Source organism: Rhodnius prolixus, unplaced genomic scaffold (assembly GCF_049639745.1).
Source record: "Rhodnius prolixus isolate KJV_2025 unplaced genomic scaffold, Rpr scaffold_1, whole genome shotgun sequence".
Classification (NCBI taxonomy): domain Eukaryota; kingdom Metazoa; phylum Arthropoda; class Insecta; order Hemiptera; family Reduviidae; genus Rhodnius; species Rhodnius prolixus.
This window is the reverse complement of record NW_027411581.1, coordinates 23262220-23283213: the sequence shown is the minus strand read 5'-3', so window position 1 is coordinate 23283213 and position 20994 is coordinate 23262220. Positions and strand designations below refer to the sequence as shown.

Genomic DNA, 20994 nt, shown 5'->3' with positions numbered 1-20994 from the left:
TTAAATTTTCATACGAATAATCTGTTGTTTACTGTGTGAGTTATAAGGGCCCTTTTTCACAGCAAAATCATGACCCAAAAAAATTTCAACTCTCAATACATTCTCAACTAATCGATCTGTACTCAAGAAAACTATAGTATACTACTCAGTAAAACAGAGTGTGTAACAGCACAAAATTTCATACAAATAATTTGTTGTTTACTGTGGGAATTATAAAGGCCTAATTTCACAGCAAAACCATGACCCAAAAAAATTTCATCTCTCAATATCTTCTCAACTAATGGATCTGTACTCAAGAAAACTATAGTATACTACCCAGTAAAACAGAGTGTGTAACAGCACAAAATTTCATACGAACAATTTGTTGTTTACTGTGGGAATTATAAAGGCCTAATTTCACAGCAAAACCATGACCCAAAAAAATTTCAACTCTCAATACCTTCTCTACTAATCGATCTGTACTCAAGAAAACTATAGTATACTACTCAGTAAAACAGAGTGTGTAACAGCACAAAATTTCATACAAATAATTTGTTGTTTACTGTGGGAATTATAAAGGCCTAATTTCACAACAAAACCATGACCCAAAAAAATTTCAACTCTCAATATCTTCACAATTAATGGATCTGTACTCAAGAAAACTATAGCATACTAGTCAGTAAAACAGATTGTGTAACAGCACAAAATTTCATACAAATAATTTGTTGTCTACTGTGGGAATTATAAAGGCCTAATTTCACAGCAAAACCATGACCCAAAAAAATTTCAACTCTCAATATCTTCTCAACTAATGGATCTGTACTCAAGAAAACTATAGCATACTAGTCAGTAAAACAGATTGTGTAACAGCACAAAATTTCATACAAATAATTTGTTGTCTACTGTGGGAATTATAAAGGCCTAATTTCACAGCAAAACCATGACCCAAAAAAATTTCAACTCTCAATATCTTCTCAACTAATGGATCTATACTCAAGAAAACTATAGCATACTACTCAGTAAAACAGAGTGTGTAACAGCACAAAATTTCATACGAACAATTTGTTGTTTACTGTGTGAGTTATAAGGGCCCTATTTCACAGCAAAACCATGACCCAAAAAAATTTCAACTCTCAATACCTTCTCAACTAATCGATCTGTACTCAAGAAAACTATAGTATACTACTCAGTAAAACAGCGTGTGTAACAGCACAAAATTTCATACAAATAATTTGTTGTTTACTGTGGGAATTATAAAGGCCTAATTTCACAGCAAAACCATGACCAAAAAAAATTTCAACTCTCAATATCTTCTCAATTAATGGATCTGTACTCAAGAAAACTATAGCATACTAGTCAGTAAAACAGATTGTGTAACAGCACAAAATTTCATACAAATAATTTGTTGTCTACTGTGGGAATTATAAAGGCCTAATTTCACAGCAAAACCATGACCCAAAAAAATTTCAACTCTCAATATCTTCTCAACTAATGGATCTGTACTCAAGAAAACTATAGCATACTACTCAGTAAAACAGAGTGTGTAACAGCACAAAATTTCATACGAACAATTTGTTGTTTACTGTGGGAATTATAAAGGCCTAATTTCACAGCAAAACCATGACCAAAAAAAATTTCAACTCTCAATACATTCTCAACTAATCGATCTGTACTCAAGAAAACTATAGTATACTACTCAGTAAAACAGAGTGTGTAACAGCACAAAATTTCATACAAATAATTTGTTGTTTACTGTGGGAATTATAAAGGCCTAATTTCACAGCAAAACCATGACCCAAAAAAATTTCAACTCTCAATATCTTCTCAACTAATGGATCTGTACTCAAGAAAACTATAGCATACTACTCAGTAAAACAGAGTTTGTAAGAGCTTAAATTTTCATACGAATAATCTGTTGTTTACTGTGTGAGTTATAAGGGCCCTATTTCACAGCAAAACCATGACCCAAAAAAATTTCAACTCTCAATACCTTCTCAACTAATCGATCTGTACTCAAGAAAACTATAGTATACTACTCAGTAAAACAGAGTGTGTAACAGCACAAAATTTCATACAAATAATTTGTTGTTTACTGTGGGAATTATAAAGGCCTAATTTCACAGCAAAACCATGACCCAAAAAAATTTCATCTCTCAATATCTTCTCAACTAATGGATCTGTACTCAAGAAAACTATAGTATACTACCCAGTAAAACAGAGTGTGTAACAGCACAAAATTTCATACGAACAATTTGTTGTTTACTGTGGGAATTATAAAGGCCTAATTTCACAGCAAAACCATGACCCAAAAAAATTTCAACTCTCAATATCTTCTCAACTAATGGATCTGTACTCAAGAAAACTATAGCATACTACTCAGTAAAACAGAGTGTGTAACAGCACAAAATTTCATACGAACAATTTGTTGTTTACTGTGGGAATTATAAAGGCCTAATTTCACAGCAAAACCATGACCAAAAAAAATTTCAACTCTCAATACGTTCTCAACTAATCGATCTGTACTCAAGAAAACTATAGTATACTACTCAGTAAAACAGAGTGTGTAACAGCACAAAATTTCATACAAATAATTTGTTGTTTACTGTGGGAATTATAAAGGCCTAATTTCACAGCAAAACCATGACCCAAAAAAATTTCAACTCTCAATATCTTCTCAACTAATGGATCTGTACTCAAGAAAACTATAGCATACTACTCAGTAAAACAGAGTTTGTAAGAGCTTAAATTTTCATACGAATAATCTGTTGTTTACTGTGTGAGTTATAAGGGCCCTATTTCACAGCAAAACCATGACCCAAAAAAATTTCAACTCTCAATACCTTCTCAACTAATCGATCTGTACTCAAGAAAACTATAGTATACTACCCAGTAAAACAGAGTGTGTAACAGCACAAAATTTCATACGAACAATTTGTTGTTTACTGTGGGAATTATAAAGGCCTAATTTCACAGCAAAACCATGACCCAAAAAAATTTCATCTCTCAGTATCTTCTCAACTAATGGATCTGTACTCAAGAAAACTATAGCATACTACTCAGTAAAACAGAGTGTGTAACAGCACAAAATTTCATACGAACAATTTGTTGTTTACTGTGGGAATTATAAAGGCCTAATTTCACAGCAAAACCATGACCCAAAAAAATTTCAACACTCAATATCTTCTCAACTAATGGATCTGTACTCAAGAAAACTATAGCATACTAGTCAGTAAAACAGATTGTGTAACAGCACAAAATTTCATACAAATAATTTGTTGTCTACTGTGGGAATTATAAAGGCCTAATTTCACAGCAAAACCATGACCCAAAAAAATTTCAACTCTCAATATCTTCTCAACTAATGGATCTGTACTCAAGAAAACTATAGCATACTACTCAGTAAAACAGAGTGTGTAACAGCACAAAATTTCATACGAACAATTTGTTGTTTACTGTGGGAATTATAAAGGCCAAACCATGACCCAAAAAAATTTCAACTCTCAATATCTTCTCAACTAATGGATCTGTACTCAAGAAAACTATAGCATACTACTCAGTAAAACAGAGTTTCTAAGAGCTTAAATTTTCATACGAATAATCTGTTGTTTACTGTGTGAGTTATAAGGGCCCTATTTCACAGCAAAACCATGACCCAAAAAAATTTCAACTCTCAATACCTTCTCAACTAATCGATATGTACTCAAGAAAACTATAGTATACTACTCAGTAAAACAGAGTGTGTAACAGCACAAAATTTCATACAAATAATTTGTTGTTTACTGTGGGAATTATAAAGGCCTAATTTCACAGCAAAACCATGACACAAAAAAATTTCATCTCTCAATATCTTCTCAACTAATGGATCTGTACTCAAGAAAACTATAGTATACTACCCAGTAAAACAGAGTGTGTAACAGCACAAAATTTCATACGAACAATTTGTTGTTTACTGTGGGAATTATAAAGGCCTAATTTCACAGCAAAACCATGACCCAAAAAAATTTCATCTCTCAATATCTTCTCAACTAATGGATCTGTACTCAAGAAAACTATAGCATACTACTCAGTAAAACAGAGTTTGTAAGAGCTTAAATTTTCATACGAATAATCTGTTGTTTACTGTGTGAGTTATAAGGGCCCTTTTTCACAGCAAAATCATGACCCAAAAAAATTTCAACTCTCAATACATTCTCAACTAATCGATCTGTACTCAAGAAAACTATAGTATACTTCTCAGTAAAACAGAGTGTGTAACAGCACAAAATTTCATACAAATAATTTGTTGTTTACTGTGGGAATTATAAAGGCCTAATTTCACAGCAAAACCATGACCCAAAAAAATTTCAACTCTCAATATCTTCTCAACTAATGGATCTGTACTCAAGAAAACTATAGCATACTACTCAGTAAAACAGAGTTTGTAAGAGCTTAAATTTTCATACGAATAATCTGTTGTTTACTGTGTGAGTTATAAGGGCCCTATTTCACAGCAAAACCATGACCCAAAAAAATTTCAACTCTCAATACCTTCTCAACTAATCGATCTGTACTCAAGAAAACTATAGTATACTACTCAGTAAAACAGAGTGTGTAACAGCACAAAATTTCATACAAATAATTTGTTGTTTACTGTGGGAATTATAAAGGCCTAATTTCACAGCAAAACCATGACCCAAAAAAATTTCATCTCTCAATATCTTCTCAACTAATGGATCTGTACTCAAGAAAACTATAGTATACTACCCAGTAAAACAGAGTGTGTAACAGCACAAAATTTCATACGAACAATTTGTTGTTTACTGTGGGAATTATAAAGGCCTAATTTCACAGCAAAACCATGACCCAAAAAAATTTCAACTCTCAATATCTTCTCAACTAATGGATCTGTACTCAAGAAAACTATAGCATACTACTCAGTAAAACAGAGTTTGTAAGAGCTTAAATTTTCATACGAATAATCTGTTGTTTACTGTGTGAGTTATAAGGGCCCTATTTCACAGCAAAACCATGACCCAAAAAAATTTCAACTCTCAATACCTTCTCAACTAATCGATCTGTACTCAAGAAAACTATAGTATACTACTCAGTAAAACAGAGTGTGTAACAGCACAAAATTTCATACGAACAATTTGTTGTTTACTGTGTGAGTTATAAGGGCCCTATTTCACAGCAAAACCATGGCCCAAAAAAATTTCAACTCTCAATACCTTCTCAACTAATCGATCTGTACTCAAGAAAACTATAGTATACTACTCAGTAAAACAGCGTGTGTAACAGCACAAAATTTCATACAAATAATTTGTTGTTTACTGTGGGAATTATAAAGGCCTAATTTCACAGCAAAACCATGACCAAAAAAAATTTCAACTCTCAATATCTTCTCAATTAATGGATCTGTACTCAAGAAAACTATAGCATACTAGTCAGTAAAACAGATTGTGTAACAGCACAAAATTTCATACAAATAATTTGTTGTCTACTGTGGGAATTATAAAGGCCTAATTTCACAGCAAAACCATGACCCAAAAAAATTTCAACTCTCAATATCTTCTCAACTAATGGATCTGTACTCAAGAAAACTATAGCATACTACTCAGTAAAACAGAGTGTGTAACAGCACAAAATTTCATACGAACAATTTGTTGTTTACTGTGGGAATTATAAAGGCCTAATTTCACAGCAAAACCATGACCAAAAAAAATTTCAACTCTCAATACATTCTCAACTAATCGATCTGTACTCAAGAAAACTATAGTATACTACTCAGTAAAACAGAGTGTGTAACAGCACAAAATTTCATACAAATAATTTGTTGTTTACTGTGGGAATTATAAAGGCCTAATTTCACAGCAAAACCATGACCCAAAAAAATTTCAACTCTCAATATCTTCTCAACTAATGGATCTGTACTCAAGAAAACTATAGCATACTACTCAGTAAAACAGAGTTTGTAAGAGCTTAAATTTTCATACGAATAATCTGTTGTTTACTGTGTGAGTTATAAGGGCCCTATTTCACAGCAAAACCATGACCCAAAAAAATTTCAACTCTCAATACCTTCTCAACTAATCGATCTGTACTCAAGAAAACTATAGTATACTACTCAGTAAAACAGAGTGTGTAACAGCACAAAATTTCATACAAATAATTTGTTGTTTACTGTGGGAATTATAAAGGCCTAATTTCACAGCAAAACCATGACCCAAAAAAATTTCATCTCTCAATATCTTCTCAACTAATGGATCTGTACTCAAGAAAACTATAGTATACTACCCAGTAAAACAGAGTGTGTAACAGCACAAAATTTCATACGAACAATTTGTTGTTTACTGTGGGAATTATAAAGGCCTAATTTCACAGCAAAACCATGACCCAAAAAAATTTCAACTCTCAATATCTTCTCAACTAATGGATCTGTACTCAAGAAAACTATAGCATACTACTCAGTAAAACAGAGTGTGTAACAGCACAAAATTTCATACGAACAATTTGTTGTTTACTGTGGGAATTATAAAGGCCTAATTTCACAGCAAAACCATGACCAAAAAAAATTTCAACTCTCAATACGTTCTCAACTAATCGATCTGTACTCAAGAAAACTATAGTATACTACTCAGTAAAACAGAGTGTGTAACAGCACAAAATTTCATACAAATAATTTGTTGTTTACTGTGGGAATTATAAAGGCCTAATTTCACAGCAAAACCATGACCCAAAAAAATTTCAACTCTCAATATCTTCTCAACTAATGGATCTGTACTCAAGAAAACTATAGCATACTACTCAGTAAAACAGAGTTTGTAAGAGCTTAAATTTTCATACGAATAATCTGTTGTTTACTGTGTGAGTTATAAGGGCCCTATTTCACAGCAAAACCATGACCCAAAAAAATTTCAACTCTCAATACCTTCTCAACTAATCGATCTGTACTCAAGAAAACTATAGTATACTACCCAGTAAAACAGAGTGTGTAACAGCACAAAATTTCATACGAACAATTTGTTGTTTACTGTGGGAATTATAAAGGCCTAATTTCACAGCAAAACCATGACCCAAAAAAATTTCATCTCTCAGTATCTTCTCAACTAATGGATCTGTACTCAAGAAAACTATAGCATACTACTCAGTAAAACAGAGTGTGTAACAGCACAAAATTTCATACGAACAATTTGTTGTTTACTGTGGGAATTATAAAGGCCTAATTTCACAGCAAAACCATGACCCAAAAAAATTTCAACACTCAATATCTTCTCAACTAATGGATCTGTACTCAAGAAAACTATAGCATACTAGTCAGTAAAACAGATTGTGTAACAGCACAAAATTTCATACAAATAATTTGTTGTCTACTGTGGGAATTATAAAGGCCTAATTTCACAGCAAAACCATGACCCAAAAAAATTTCAACTCTCAATATCTTCTCAACTAATGGATCTGTACTCAAGAAAACTATAGCATACTACTCAGTAAAACAGAGTGTGTAACAGCACAAAATTTCATACGAACAATTTGTTGTTTACTGTGGGAATTATAAAGGCCAAACCATGACCCAAAAAAATTTCAACTCTCAATATCTTCTCAACTAATGGATCTGTACTCAAGAAAACTATAGCATACTACTCAGTAAAACAGAGTTTCTAAGAGCTTAAATTTTCATACGAATAATCTGTTGTTTACTGTGTGAGTTATAAGGGCCCTATTTCACAGCAAAACCATGACCCAAAAAAATTTCAACTCTCAATACCTTCTCAACTAATCGATATGTACTCAAGAAAACTATAGTATACTACTCAGTAAAACAGAGTGTGTAACAGCACAAAATTTCATACAAATAATTTGTTGTTTACTGTGGGAATTATAAAGGCCTAATTTCACAGCAAAACCATGACACAAAAAAATTTCATCTCTCAATATCTTCTCAACTAATGGATCTGTACTCAAGAAAACTATAGTATACTACCCAGTAAAACAGAGTGTGTAACAGCACAAAATTTCATACGAACAATTTGTTGTTTACTGTGGGAATTATAAAGGCCTAATTTCACAGCAAAACCATGACCCAAAAAAATTTCATCTCTCAATATCTTCTCAACTAATGGATCTGTACTCAAGAAAACTATAGCATACTACTCAGTAAAACAGAGTTTGTAAGAGCTTAAATTTTCATACGAATAATCTGTTGTTTACTGTGTGAGTTATAAGGGCCCTTTTTCACAGCAAAATCATGACCCAAAAAAATTTCAACTCTCAATACATTCTCAACTAATCGATCTGTACTCAAGAAAACTATAGTATACTTCTCAGTAAAACAGAGTGTGTAACAGCACAAAATTTCATACAAATAATTTGTTGTTTACTGTGGGAATTATAAAGGCCTAATTTCACAGCAAAACCATGACCCAAAAAAATTTCAACTCTCAATATCTTCTCAACTAATGGATCTGTACTCAAGAAAACTATAGCATACTACTCAGTAAAACAGAGTTTGTAAGAGCTTAAATTTTCATACGAATAATCTGTTGTTTACTGTGTGAGTTATAAGGGCCCTATTTCACAGCAAAACCATGACCCAAAAAAATTTCAACTCTCAATACCTTCTCAACTAATCGATCTGTACTCAAGAAAACTATAGTATACTACTCAGTAAAACAGAGTGTGTAACAGCACAAAATTTCATACAAATAATTTGTTGTTTACTGTGGGAATTATAAAGGCCTAATTTCACAGCAAAACCATGACCCAAAAAAATTTCATCTCTCAATATCTTCTCAACTAATGGATCTGTACTCAAGAAAACTATAGTATACTACCCAGTAAAACAGAGTGTGTAACAGCACAAAATTTCATACGAACAATTTGTTGTTTACTGTGGGAATTATAAAGGCCTAATTTCACAGCAAAACCATGACCCAAAAAAATTTCAACTCTCAATATCTTCTCAACTAATGGATCTGTACTCAAGAAAACTATAGCATACTACTCAGTAAAACAGAGTTTGTAAGAGCTTAAATTTTCATACGAATAATCTGTTGTTTACTGTGTGAGTTATAAGGGCCCTATTTCACAGCAAAACCATGACCCAAAAAAATTTCAACTCTCAATACCTTCTCAACTAATCGATCTGTACTCAAGAAAACTATAGTATACTACTCAGTAAAACAGAGTGTGTAACAGCACAAAATTTCATACGAACAATTTGTTGTTTACTGTGTGAGTTATAAGGGCCCTATTTCACAGCAAAACCATGACCCAAAAAAATTTCAACTCTCAATACCTTCTCAACTAATCGATCTGTACTCAAGAAAACTATAGTATACTACTCAGTAAAACAGCGTGTGTAACAGCACAAAATTTCATACAAATAATTTGTTGTTTACTGTGGGAATTATAAAGGCCTAATTTCACAGCAAAACCATGACCAAAAAAAATTTCAACTCTCAATATCTTCTCAATTAATGGATCTGTACTCAAGAAAACTATAGCATACTAGTCAGTAAAACAGATTGTGTAACAGCACAAAATTTCATACAAATAATTTGTTGTCTACTGTGGGAATTATAAAGGCCTAATTTCACAGCAAAACCATGACCCAAAAAAATTTCAACTCTCAATATCTTCTCAACTAATGGATCTGTACTCAAGAAAACTATAGCATACTACTCAGTAAAACAGAGTGTGTAACAGCACAAAATTTCATACGAACAATTTGTTGTTTACTTTGGGAATTATAAAGGCCTAATTTCACAGCAAAACCATGACCAAAAAAAATTTCAACTCTCAATACATTCTCAACTAATCGATCTGTACTCAAGAAAACTATAGTATACTACTCAGTAAAACAGAGTGTGTAACAGCACAAAATTTCATACAAATAATTTGTTGTTTACTGTGGGAATTATAAAGGCCTAATTTCACAGCAAAACCATGACCCAAAAAAATTTCAACTCTCAATATCTTCTCAACTAATGGATCTGTACTCAAGAAAACTATAGCATACTACTCAGTAAAACAGAGTTTGTAAGAGCTTAAATTTTCATACGAATAATCTGTTGTTTACTGTGTGAGTTATAAGGGCCCTATTTCACAGCAAAACCATGACCCAAAAAAATTTCAACTCTCAATACCTTCTCAACTAATCGATCTGTACTCAAGAAAACTATAGTATACTACTCAGTAAAACAGAGTGTGTAACAGCACAAAATTTCATACAAATAATTTGTTGTTTACTGTGGGAATTATAAAGGCCTAATTTCACAGCAAAACCATGACCCAAAAAAATTTCATCTCTCAATATCTTCTCAACTAATGGATCTGTACTCAAGAAAACTATAGTATACTACCCAGTAAAACAGAGTGTGTAACAGCACAAAATTTCATACGAACAATTTGTTGTTTACTGTGGGAATTATAAAGGCCTAATTTCACAGCAAAACCATGACCCAAAAAAATTTCAACTCTCAATATCTTCTCAACTAATGGATCTGTACTCAAGAAAACTATAGCATACTACTCAGTAAAACAGAGTGTGTAACAGCACAAAATTTCATACGAACAATTTGTTGTTTACTGTGGGAATTATAAAGGCCTAATTTCACAGCAAAACCATGACCAAAAAAAATTTCAACTCTCAATACGTTCTCAACTAATCGATCTGTACTCAAGAAAACTATAGTATACTACTCAGTAAAACAGAGTGTGTAACAGCACAAAATTTCATACAAATAATTTGTTGTTTACTGTGGGAATTATAAAGGCCTAATTTCACAGCAAAACCATGACCCAAAAAAATTTCAACTCTCAATATCTTCTCAACTAATGGATCTGTACTCAAGAAAACTATAGCATACTACTCAGTAAAACAGAGTTTGTAAGAGCTTAAATTTTCATACGAATAATCTGTTGTTTACTGTGTGAGTTATAAGGGCCCTATTTCACAGCAAAACCATGACCCAAAAAAATTTCAACTCTCAATACCTTCTCAACTAATCGATCTGTACTCAAGAAAACTATAGTATACTACCCAGTAAAACAGAGTGTGTAACAGCACAAAATTTCATACGAACAATTTGTTGTTTACTGTGGGAATTATAAAGGCCTAATTTCACAGCAAAACCATGACCCAAAAAAATTTCATCTCTCAGTATCTTCTCAACTAATGGATCTGTACTCAAGAAAACTATAGCATACTACTCAGTAAAACAGAGTGTGTAACAGCACAAAATTTCATACGAACAATTTGTTGTTTACTGTGGGAATTATAAAGGCCTAATTTCACAGCAAAACCATGACCCAAAAAAATTTCAACACTCAATATCTTCTCAACTAATGGATCTGTACTCAAGAAAACTATAGCATACTAGTCAGTAAAACAGATTGTGTAACAGCACAAAATTTCATACAAATAATTTGTTGTCTACTGTGGGAATTATAAAGGCCTAATTTCACAGCAAAACCATGACCCAAAAAAATTTCAACTCTCAATATCTTCTCAACTAATGGATCTGTACTCAAGAAAACTATAGCATACTACTCAGTAAAACAGAGTGTGTAACAGCACAAAATTTCATACGAACAATTTGTTGTTTACTGTGGGAATTATAAAGGCCAAACCATGACCCAAAAAAATTTCAACTCTCAATATCTTCTCAACTAATGGATCTGTACTCAAGAAAACTATAGCATACTACTCAGTAAAACAGAGTTTCTAAGAGCTTAAATTTTCATACGAATAATCTGTTGTTTACTGTGTGAGTTATAAGGGCCCTATTTCACAGCAAAACCATGACCCAAAAAAATTTCAACTCTCAATACCTTCTCAACTAATCGATATGTACTCAAGAAAACTATAGTATACTACTCAGTAAAACAGAGTGTGTAACAGCACAAAATTTCATACAAATAATTTGTTGTTTACTGTGGGAATTATAAAGGCCTAATTTCACAGCAAAACCATGACACAAAAAAATTTCATCTCTCAATATCTTCTCAACTAATGGATCTGTACTCAAGAAAACTATAGTATACTACCCAGTAAAACAGAGTGTGTAACAGCACAAAATTTCATACGAACAATTTGTTGTTTACTGTGGGAATTATAAAGGCCTAATTTCACAGCAAAACCATGACCCAAAAAAATTTCATCTCTCAATATCTTCTCAACTAATGGATCTGTACTCAAGAAAACTATAGCATACTACTCAGTAAAACAGAGTTTGTAAGAGCTTAAATTTTCATACGAATAATCTGTTGTTTACTGTGTGAGTTATAAGGGCCCTTTTTCACAGCAAAATCATGACCCAAAAAAATTTCAACTCTCAATACATTCTCAACTAATCGATCTGTACTCAAGAAAACTATAGTATACTTCTCAGTAAAACAGAGTGTGTAACAGCACAAAATTTCATACAAATAATTTGTTGTTTACTGTGGGAATTATAAAGGCCTAATTTCACAGCAAAACCATGACCCAAAAAAATTTCAACTCTCAATATCTTCTCAACTAATGGATCTGTACTCAAGAAAACTATAGCATACTACTCAGTAAAACAGAGTTTGTAAGAGCTTAAATTTTCATACGAATAATCTGTTGTTTACTGTGTGAGTTATAAGGGCCCTATTTCACAGCAAAACCATGACCCAAAAAAATTTCAACTCTCAATACCTTCTCAACTAATCGATCTGTACTCAAGAAAACTATAGTATACTACTCAGTAAAACAGAGTGTGTAACAGCACAAAATTTCATACAAATAATTTGTTGTTTACTGTGGGAATTATAAAGGCCTAATTTCACAGCAAAACCATGACCCAAAAAAATTTCATCTCTCAATATCTTCTCAACTAATGGATCTGTACTCAAGAAAACTATAGTATACTACCCAGTAAAACAGAGTGTGTAACAGCACAAAATTTCATACGAACAATTTGTTGTTTACTGTGGGAATTATAAAGGCCTAATTTCACAGCAAAACCATGACCCAAAAAAATTTCAACTCTCAATATCTTCTCAACTAATGGATCTGTACTCAAGAAAACTATAGCATACTACTCAGTAAAACAGAGTTTGTAAGAGCTTAAATTTTCATACGAATAATCTGTTGTTTACTGTGTGAGTTATAAGGGCCCTATTTCACAGCAAAACCATGACCCAAAAAAATTTCAACTCTCAATACCTTCTCAACTAATCGATCTGTACTCAAGAAAACTATAGTATACTACTCAGTAAAACAGAGTGTGTAACAGCACAAAATTTCATACAAATAATTTGTTGTTTACTGTGGGAATTATAAAGGCCTAATTTCACAGCAAAACCATGACCCAAAAAAATTTCAACTCTCAATATCTTCTCAACTAATGGATCTGTACTCAAGAAAACTATAGCATACTAGTCATTAAAACAGATTGTGTAACAGCACAAAATTTCATACAAATAATTTGTTGTCTACTGTGGGAATTATAAAGGCCTAATTTCACAGCAAAACCATGACCCAAAAAAATTTCAACTCTCAATATCTTCTCAACTAATGGATCTGTACTCAAGAAAACTATAGCATACAACTCAGTAAAACAGATTGTGTAAGAGCACAAAATTTCATACGAATAATCTGTTGTTTACTGTGGGAGTTGTAAGGGCCCCATTTCGCAGCAAAACCATGAACCGAAAAAATTTCAACTCTCTATATTTTCTCAGCTTATGGATCTGTACCCAAGGAAACTACGATACAGCATATATCTTATAACTCAGTAAAGTGTAATATATAAGTGAACAAAATTTCATGCCAATAATGTGTTGTTAACTGCGGGAGGTAGTTGTAGGTCAAGGAACATCAATTAGTAAACCTGCTAAAAAGCACCCAGTCGCTCGAGTTACCCTACTGTACAAAGTGAAAGGTAAATCTACAGTCAGCAGACGAATGGAGCCGTGTACAGTACTCTCCTCTGCGAAAGAGTATTTTTTTTTAGTTTTGTGGATCACGTCCGTTGCTGGGTTTCCCATCACTAAAAGCCTTTTACTGATGAGTGTGTGGCCAATTATTAATAATCTAGATATACCGAACCCTTTCAATAATAACCTACCAGGTAAATCTTGGTAGTAAGCATTCCGGGACCGTCATCCTATCATTGCAAGAAGGATAAGCGAACTGTTTCTTGAGCCAAAGTAACCAATACTAGTTTGAACGTTTTGTATAATGAAATTTCTCGATAATTGAATGACGCAGATGCCCTAGAAGGTTTGAACGAAATTAAAACTCTCCGGTAGGATAGTTGTATAAGGGTTGATCGTCAATAACTGCATGAAGAAGCGTAATGTTGAAAAATATTACTTTATTTAGGTAGGCCAATTTAAAAACCGATTGTTATTAATTATGAATGACTGATTTTTTTGTTAAAAATCTAAGTGGAACAGTGATTTAGGTATTTTGAATTTTTTAGGTCGTTTCAGGAATATACTTGTTGTCAATCACTGGTCCCACCCCATGTCAAACACTGGTACCACCGAAAATTCGGTGTGTCAATCACCGGGTCATTGAAATACTTTTAAAAAAGTAATATTTTTTGGTTGACATAAAAATTGAATTTACTGAATACATAATACAATCTAAAGGAGCGGCACAATTGTACCAACCAACACCTGGGGCCAAAATAACGGAAGATATTCTAAACGAAACTCGAATTTTTTCTTAAGCTCTAAATTACCGGTCCCTTCACCCTATTTGTTTTGTGTGAGTGTTTTTTTAAACTCATTTTTCGAAAAGAATAAGCATACGCTTAAAAAAAAACCTTTAGTCTGTTGTTTATTTTAAACTTCTCTGTCATAAACCTATTTATTTCAAACATTACTCTGAACAAAATTATTATTTAACAGTTCTGAGATCTGAGTATATCTATACCGTTTTAAATCTTTTAAATCTTTAGATCTTTTAAAACGATTCCTCTTTTTTTTGTGATGGTGCGGATTTCAGCCTCGTCAAATTCGATGATAGGTGGGGGTAGAATGGTGCTGATGGATATGGCTTACAGCTTCGTTGAACTCGATGATTACCCGGTCAGATTTGGACGTGTTTGGATCTGGCACAATTTAGGTGCGCCAGAACCGCCATTTTTCCTCTACTCTTATTGCATTTATTTTCCTACTTTTCAGCAGTGTATCCGTTTAGAGTAAATCTAAATATGTATGTAGACGACAAATATACTGAGACTATCTGATTCTAGAAGCTGTTCGCAGTTGGATCTAACTCGCAGATAAATTGCTGTTAACGAATTTGTAATATGCCTTAGTGAATACGTAATTTTATTCTCTCCGAAAACATAAAATTATTTTTCGTTTTAAATTTTTGAAAAAATCTTAATTTTTCACTACACTTTTTTCCAGTTTTATTGACTAGAAATATTTATGATTCCTTGCTAAAGATTTGTATACAATATTTTGAAATTACGTAAACAAAAACTTAGTTTAAAAAAGTTAAGTGTAAGAGTTGACTAAACGACGAAAAAACACAAATTTCTAGTGAAATTAGGAGATAATTAACGCTTTTTCTAGTATTGGCCTTAATATTAACTATCAAACACAGAAGAAGCATCTTTCTTTTGAAATTAGCAGAAGATTTCCACTTTTTCTGAAGATTTTTCAAGAAAAATCCTACATTGATTTTAATACATTGGTATTATCTTTGATTAAAAATTAAATATTTAATATTTGATAATATATTTTTTACTGCTATGAATTACCACTTTTCACTAAGAAAAAAGGTCCACATTGTGAGGTATTTATTTAATTGTAATTAATATTAAGTTTATCAAGTTCTATTAAGCGGCTGATTAAGAATATTATCATTTAGTATTGCCGTATGAAAACGAAAAAAATTATCCAATTAGAAAAGTTAAAATTATAGAGTCCTTAATTATAGACACAACAGCTACTGGACTTAATAAGAGACAAAGCAGGATTTCGTAGGACAATGGGAGGAGCTGGAGGTTGTATTGTTGCAGTAGAGTGGAAAAAATGTATAAGTTGCTCATAGGTAAGTATATATACACCTTTCCGGCTAGACTAATTAGATGAGTAACAGTTGGAAATTAAACTCTGAAGTTAGCTGTAGAGAGTGTTGTTAGAATGAAGCTAATGACCACGTGTTTTCTTATAATGGACACCTTTTCCAAACCGAAACACTCATGACAATGATTGTGACTGGGTGAAGTAGGGATGACTTCCTCCAGCGTGTCAGAACTTTGTCTCAACTAGATGAGCTCCGGTCTGCCTTCAACAGTACAACGTATATTTACATTCTAATTCTTATTTCATTAAAAAGTTAATTTACTACTGAACAGTAATTACAGCTAGTTTAAGGAAACCTTATATTTATTTATTTTATTTTTTTTTTTGTATCTACTTGCGTACAGTTTCTGTTCATTGGTTAAATCAGGGAGCACTGGCCTGATAACGATTGTAATATCACTAATCATTGAACACCGTCCACATTGAAGATCACTGTGTAAAGGACTCTTTACTCTTTACTCTTTATGTAAAGGCGCCCTTAGAGTAATCAGTTCATATCGGACAGTATCGGAGCCAGCTGCCTTAGTTCTGGCAGGTATGACCCCAATAGATCTAATGGCCTCCGCAAGGAAGAAAGCTTATCTACTGAGAAAGGAAGAAGGCGTGGATGCATGGACTGCTAAAGAAATAGCCAAAGCCCATGTAGAACAGGAGTGGACTGCCCGATGGGCCAACGAGAGCCGGGGAAGATTGACGGCCAGATTGATAGCAGATCCATTACTATGGGCCACAAGGAAGTTCGGTCAGGTCGACTTTTACATGACCCAAATCCTAACATGGCATGGTTGTTTCATGGTATACTTAGCCCGCATGTGAAAACGCCCTGATGGTGCTTGTATATACGGAGACTCACCCAGAGACGACGCTGAGCACACACTCTTTGACAGCGTGCGGTGGAAGGTAGAAAGGAAAAACATTATGGACGTTACAGGAGTTATTGTCCCTGAAACGCTGATGGTGGCAATGCTGGGGCGTAAAGAAAATTGGCATGTCATCGCCTTGAATATTAGGAGGATTTTAATGGTAAAGAGGAAGGATCTGGAGAGGATCGAATGATAAGAACTATCTGTTTGTAAAATGTGGCGAATAAAATACGAGGTGCCTCCCCGAAGAAATACCTTATGGTGGTGCCGTGGAGGAAACTCACCTGAAAACAGAGGGGGTTTTTAGTGGGTGAAGCTAAAACTGTTCGACGCTAAACTATTTTATTATTGATAAAAGGACTTTTGAAAAAATACAAAATATTTATTTTCTACTCTTTCAATTCTCTCTCCGTCAGAATGAACAGATGTTTTATTTTTTTGTATTGAAAATATAATTTTTGTAGTTCGTTAAATTCCGAAATGTGCGTTTTACAAATTGGTTTGTTTATATGTGTTTTTCTAGCATGACTCAAATTTGGGAAATTGCAGAAAAATTGATAATTCGGATGAACATTAGCCGGGTAATTAGAGTTTGTACAAAAATCAACCAACCAGAGTGCCAAAGTATTAAATTGATTTCAACAAGTTGCCGGAATTTCAAACACAGCATTCTTAGAAGAACCGAAATAGCCAATCACAAATCTCTGAATCGATATGTTACATAGTCACTCTGAATTCAAGCATCAGGTCCATTTGTGAATTCAATAGGACTAAAACACAAAAATAAAACAAAAAAAGTGCAATAGTTCGCCGGAGGTAATGAATAGTGTGGCCCCAGCCAACTGATGCAGTTTGTATTGCAACAACGGTCAAATATCCCACGCAATCACCCACTAAAAATAATAATAAATATAATTAAAAAGCATCCAAACTGTGACTGTGAATTCATTGACAATATCCAGCATTACGAATCCAATGTATTTAACATTAATCCAATTCATTTTATGCTGATGCATTCAGTAATCATTGTTAGATTATTTAAATTTTACTACATGAATTTTTAGAACACATAAATTTTTATAGAATATTTCATTGTATTAAAAAAGAAATCCTAGCCGCTGCGGTATTTTAAATTGAATAGTTTAATAAATGGAAAGAAAGGAGCAGGAAATGTTGGTGCAATGCGGGCGAATTATGAGAATAATACAGGACTTAAGCGAGCCAACACTGCATACGACACCTTAATCTAGCCTTACTTAGCGCCCAGGATTACTTGAACTCCTTTTTGAACATAAGCTTCCTACCTAGATTATGCATACCGCGGTATGTCGCATTACAAGTACTGAAAACACACTGGTAATGCAAAATGGGTATAAATAAGCTCTCTTCTGTGTTCTATGCTTATTTCAAGCAAGTAGTTACTTTTAGAAATCTGGTTTCTATACTCACGAGAATTTTACTCGCTAACTTGCACACTTTGTAAAACTCTTTCATTACTGTTAACTAGATTGTAATGCTGCTTATCACACCGAAATATTTGGCCACTTTTATTTAATCCCTCCTCTCCAAGGAATGGAATTAGAAATAGAAAACTGGAATTAGAAAGAATACAAGTAGTTTCACGTATGTGTAATGTAAATATACGAATTTAGAGATTATCGTAAGAGGTATTAAAAGATATATGTTTATATTAGAAAAGTGGAAAAAACTTAGCAATGTTTTGTAAGGCTAGAATGCGCTTGAATAGATGTTGTGTCCTGTGAAAGCACAAGAAAGCGCATTAAGTCGGCTCTAAGTTTTAGAAGTGATCATCAAGAGAAATTACATTTTCTTTTCTTAGTAATGAACGTAGACTTGGATAAAACTCTGAGTGAGGAAGTAGATGTTTGTGGTTATAAATTCTAGAAGATTTTCCAAATCTTTTTGAGCATTTGGTGTGTTCATTTGCCACTGCTGAGTTAGGGACAGATTCAGAGGGAGAAATAGGTTGATCTCCCCCCCAAATTGGTTCAATCCAAGCTTTTTAAAAAAAATAAATTTTGATGAAGTAAAGAGAATCTTCTCCTCTGCATTCTGGGTAATTTTAATAAGCTCCTTTGAATAAATACATCAAAATGTAATAAAAATAAAAATGGATTCGAAAAGTTTCAAATAAATTACATTAAATGAAAAAGAAAAGATGGGCGATTAGCTTTCAAAACGTTCATTTAAATGTGTGGGTTCCTCTTATTTTATGTACAACCCAATACAGTCAAACTGATTGTCAATCTTATTGCTATAGTCAAATAATTATTTTTTCATTTGATGATAGTATTGTTCTAACTACCATAAAATCATCAATATTTCTGACTTCACTTCAATGTCAGTGACATGTACATGGACAATAATAACGACCAACTGAGGGAAGGGATTAGCCATGCAGTTAGCGTAATGGATTCCCACGCGGAGGTTCAGGGTTCGAATTCAGCTGCTGACCCTCAGATTTTCTCTTCCTAGGAGCTTCTTACAGCTCTGTCCGGTGATGGACAGTGTTGTCTGTAACGAGAGATTACAGTCCAGAGGCCAGCAGAGCACTGAAAAAAGCTCCGGGCGCCAATAACCTTAGATATTGACACGCCTTAAATAATTTAAAATTATAATAATAATTATGACCAATTAGCTACCGCACCTCCGACTCCCTCCACTATCTTACTTGATAAATAGTCTATCCCCTAACGGAAGTTTTGTATCTTCGTCAGTTCAAAGAAATTGACGTGTAATGCATTATAGCTAACATAAAAAGCCAGATATAGCTTAGCATACAGAATCTCTTTACAGAAGAGACTTTTAATTCTTTACAATGCTTTGGAAAATAGCACTAGCGATTTTCCGACTCCATCACTGAGCTATGAGAAGCTCCTTGGAAGAAAAAAAACCTAAGAGCAAAATCATACTTATTCCTTTGTATACAAAATCATACTTCTTCCTTCCTTTTTTAGTGCGATTCCTCATAGATAAAAGGAAAAGTCCCACTATAACTTAAAGCTAAATATACTATTAATAAATAATTCCCTCCAATTTTCTTGGAAATTCTAGAGATGGACCAAATTAAATAATTCTACAGTTTACATCCTTCGCTCATGTTAAGTCTGTAAATAAAAAGAAAAGTCACCTTTATTCAACGTAAGAAAGGAGAAGAAAGGCCATAGTGAAGAACTAAAAGACCAAAGTTGTCTCCCATGTCCTAAAGAAGATTGATCCCTTACCACGACGGCCGCTGAAGGCTGAGGGCTCTACTGTTCGCCCCCAGCCAAACACCACCATTAAAGTAGAGCGCTCTTTCTGTAGTCTGCAAAGATCCTGTAACAGTTTACAGGACGGGTATATGACCGATTAAACATACAGTTGTTACATGTAAAGTAAGAAAAGTTAGGTTAGACAGCTACGATTACTTGTTAAAACATGCTTGAAAGTTTTACAAGAACCTGAAAAAGTTTATCTTTTATTTAAATAATGTTCATCATTTATTTTGTAATCCAATGTTACTCTTCTTATCCTGCTCTGCGTTCTTCTCTTTAAGCTGTATATTTATGAAATCGGCTAGACTTCAGTGGGCTGGGCATTTGGTTAGAATGAGGGACGAAGACATCCCAAAGAAGGTGACGGATGAGCACCTCTATGGAGTTACGAGAGTTGGGAGGCCGAAGCTGCGCTGGGCGGACGGTGTTGCAGGTGATGCTAAGTCGTTGTTGAATATCACCAACTGGAGAGCGGCAGCAAAGATTAGGACTGACTGGCGGAAACTGGTTGAGGAGACCAAGACTCAGCAATGAGTTGTAGCGCCATTGGATGATGATGATGATGATGCTCTAACCTGGGTGCTGGCAACGTCCATGGGCGCGGAAATAAGGTTTTGGTGAAAAGCAGTCAATGCAGAGTTTATTGGATCAATTCTACAATTTTTTGTTTAATGATTTGCTCAAACAGCTCTAAGATTCTCTTTAAACATGGTCTACTAATTAAATAACAAAATCCTACAACTTTTATTAAAGCCATTTTCCAGGTAATTGGACTGAGGACCATTTAGCGAGTGGAATTCATTGTTAATAAATGAAAT

General features: G+C 33.5%; 1 long non-coding RNA gene across 1 annotated transcript in view; it reads right to left on the bottom strand.

The window, feature by feature from the left end:
* The window catches only part of LOC141451378 (uncharacterized), a 32373-nt gene that overhangs the window by 10115 nt on the left and 1264 nt on the right, over positions 1-20994 (bottom strand). The window contains exon 2 of the long non-coding RNA XR_012456729.1: positions 20050-20237. This is a non-coding gene — a long non-coding RNA (uncharacterized lncRNA). The remainder of the gene's footprint in view (positions 1-20049; positions 20238-20994) is intronic.